Source organism: Montipora foliosa, chromosome 10 (assembly GCF_036669935.1).
Source record: "Montipora foliosa isolate CH-2021 chromosome 10, ASM3666993v2, whole genome shotgun sequence".
Lineage (NCBI taxonomy): Eukaryota > Metazoa > Cnidaria > Anthozoa > Scleractinia > Acroporidae > Montipora > Montipora foliosa.
Window position 1 is genome coordinate 14900044 of NC_090878.1, and position 3850 is coordinate 14903893.

Consider the following 3850-nt stretch of genomic DNA (forward strand, 5'->3'; position numbering starts at 1 on the left):
TTGTTTACACCACTCGAGCTGGCTCTTCCACATTCCAGCATGCAAAACTGGTTCCACTAATGAGTCCCAAGTATCACTTTGGTCACGCTCTCGTGGTAACGCGTCGTGTTGGAAGAAAAAAATCGTTTTCCGAGGAGAAAGCAAGAAGGGAAAGGCTGAAGCTTTCAAACGCAACATTTTTCAGGCTAAACAAGTGAAAAGTGATTTTCCAACACGACGCGTTACCACGAGAGCGTGACCAAAGTGATACTTGGGACTCATTAGTGGAACCAGTTTTGCATGCTGGAAAGTGGAAGAGTCAGCTCGAGTGGTGTAAACAAAGAGAGTGTAGAAACGTGAGCGGAGATTCAAAGAATATACCGAACTTTGGGATTTTTTTTCAGTGTCTTAAAAAGCTTCAATTCTGTCGGCGCTTGGCAAGTTATTTGGAAATATGCTTAATTACAGAATACAGGATTTTAAGAAAAATTCATCGACCAGTTTTTCAGCTAGACCGCCAGGCGTTCTGGGAACGAAGTTTGACGAAATTCCGCAAAATATAATGCTTTCCGTTGAAGTTTGTCAACGGCCATCAAAAGCAGTTTATATCATGAAATTTCACGGAGAGCTAGCTTGATAACTCTTAAAGACTTACATGACAAGCGATTCTTCTATATATTTAAAACAGCGCTTCTTTTGAAAGTTATTGTAAGAGTAACGGGCAAATTGAGTATTTTAGGCGTAAAAACTTCTCTCTCGAATAACTTAAAGTGCCCCTGTGATCAAAAAAACCACTTCCTTTTTTCCTTCAGATTTTGAAAGTGTGTTTGCTTAACACCTGACTGGCAAAATTTTGAGCTTTGATTTTAATCCAAAGGCCGTTTACTTTGAGTGTAAGTTTTGGATTTCACGTTCCGCCATTACTCACGTTCAAAATTGGATCCAGGGAAACGTGACGTCAGAGGCTCACTAGCTTAAAATTTCAGCGTGTGAACGCAGCTTATTATATATGCAAAGCGTGAGTTTAAAAGTCTGAAAGCCCAAAACCACCGTGCTGCATATTACTTTTGCGGCGTAAACACGTATTGCATTCTTAAACTAGTGAGCCTTTGACGTCATTTTCTCCTCGATCCAGCTCTCTCAAGAACATAATGTTAGTAATGGCGGACCATTAAATAGGAAAATTACAGTTAAAATAAAGAGGTGTCTTTTTGAAATCAAGGCTTAAAACGTGGGTCACTTAGTGTTTTGTTAACATAGTTTTGAAATCCAAAGAAAAATATGAATTGATTTTTTGGTCACAGGGGCATTTTAAAATCGGCTTTTACGATTTTCTTCAAACTTCGTTAAACGTTAGACAAACACCTCAGGATTAGTACCCTGCGTATCATTTGAAAAGCTTAGATCGAATAAAGATAAAGCGTAAAATTGCTGCTAATCAAAAACCACGACGTCACTGTTTCGTTGCCCTGGTAACCTAGAACGCCATCATTCCACTGTAAAGTTGACGTGAAACAATTTATATTCACGCAACTTGTAATTGCGTGCGTGGCTATGGGTGCTCCGTTTTTGATTATTTTTGTGGATCAAAAATCAAAAGAAATCTAAAGTTTGTCGTTTCCAGATGGCATGTCTGTGCAAGCAATCTTGTAAATCCTGAGAAGTGATCGAGCCGTGGATAATTTAATCTACCCGGAGTTCAATGTTCAATGTTCAATGTTCATGTTGGTGCACGTAAGTACAAGTAGCAGTTAGTGTAAAATCATCATTTAGGAAAATAGCATCTCATATACCGTATTATCCTTTAAGTAAATGAGGTTTCTCAAGGATTTGAATTATTTTGTGTTGCAATTCATAAAATTATATTGGATCGGACTTAAAAGATATTTTGACCTTTTTAGCTCTACAAAGCAATATTTTCATATGCTTTTCAACACAGCTGGAAATTTAATGTTAATGTTAAACTTTATGAATCATTATCACTTGATCAAATATTAAATAACTTTGTAACATATGCAATTATGTGATCTACATTAATTCTGCTGAAAAGACGGCGTTAAAAATACGCTGTTGTTGAGCAGCGGATGTAACGCGACGAGTAAATATTGTGGGATGAATTTGTCCTGTACTGAACAGAACGTGTCAAACGCGGCCGAAAACGTTCGAATTCTTGTCAGTCATCAAGTTGTTTTGACCGACGTGTTGAGTGAAGTCTTGGATTTGTCTTTCATTCTAGACAATTTTAAGACATTTTAGCCCTATTTTAGACATTTTCGAGACTTTTTTGCCGAGGGAACCGCTCTTGAGTAAAAGTCTCGAGAACGTCTAGTTTTAATCTAAGAATGTATAGCTGTCAAAATGTCTAGAAAAGTCTTTCATTTTAGCTCAAATTACTGACTTTTCCAAGACTTTCCTTTGAAAGATGTCGCCAGACATAAAATAGACTTTTTCAAGGCTATTTTCAAGATCTATTTTAGACATTTTTTAGATCTACACGTTTGGTGCGGGAATAAGAATAAAAAAAAATAATAATAATAACAATAATTATTCAATCGATAAATTACATATCAAAAGGTACAAGTCATAAAAATTACAATTAAAGGAGTATCATATTCTTAACTTATAATTGAAGCATAGCCTATTTATAAAACGGTTTTTGAAAGGCTCAGTTTTAACTTAAGGTAACTGAAATGTCTTTCATCGAAGCGTTTGAGAAAAGTCCTTTGAGCTCTGGCCAAACGAAAGCGACGGTTGACGAAAGTTGAAACTCTCGCTCTCGTTCGGCCAGGAGCTCTCATCCACTTTCGGCTACTCTCATCGAGAGTCTCATGGAATTTGAACCTGCTCAAATTTTTCATGACAGTTTTGACTCTTTTGGCCCGCATGATAGTTTGAGAGAGAGTTTTGAGGGTCAGCAGTTACCTTTTTTTTCCAGCGGGCTCAGATAAAAAGGGAAAAATAATATGGCGTCGGGTTGGAGAACCAAGGACAACGCCAAGCGACTGAATATACCGGCTGTCTGCTAGTCGCCATATTTACGTCAGAAAGGTTTTTCCCAGGGTGGTTCACAGGCTCTCTCTTTTGTTTGGGCGTGAAACTCTCGTCAAACTCTCGTCTCGTCAGGAGGAGCAAGGATGGCACAGTCGGTTAGTGCGCGGCCTTGGTGCAAGAGGTCCTGAGTTCGATTCCCGGATCTCGCATCCTTGCTTCGACTTCTTTCCTTTCCGTGTAGCTAAGTAGCTTTAAATACCCATAAAACGGAGCACTGATGGAGAGGGGGGAGTAAAATGAGCGCACCGTCGACCTCAGGTTTGTCAGTTGAATTACTGTTACGAGTTATCGACGTTAAATATAGTTGCTTTACTTTGCTTTACTTTAACTCTCGTTTTCGTTTGGCCAACTCGCGATCACTCTCATCGACTCTAACGAGCTCTCAAGGGTTTCAACTCTTATCAACTCTCGCTCTCGTTTGGCCGGGGCTTTCCAATCGTTACGAAAGAATATGACACATGAGCTTTCTGACAGATTGTTCCAAAAGATCATAAATAGTTAATTTGTCTGAGATGAGCGTCCAATGTCAGGCCCGGTTCGATTCCCGGACTCAGCATCATATGTGGGTTGAATTTGTTGGCTTCCCCTCTCCTCAAAAACCAATATTTGACTTGATTTGTGTTAATTGTTAATTTCAGTTTACAGAGTTCCCAATTAGCGCTCCAGCGCTAAAACGACTAGACACTTATTTAATAAATAAAGTTCCTTTCCTTTTTCGATACCAATGTGATGACTTGTGATACTTTGTGATACGGTGTGATGACTTGTGATGCATAGTGATACCTTGTGATGCCTTGTGATAAAGTGTGATAGGGTGTGA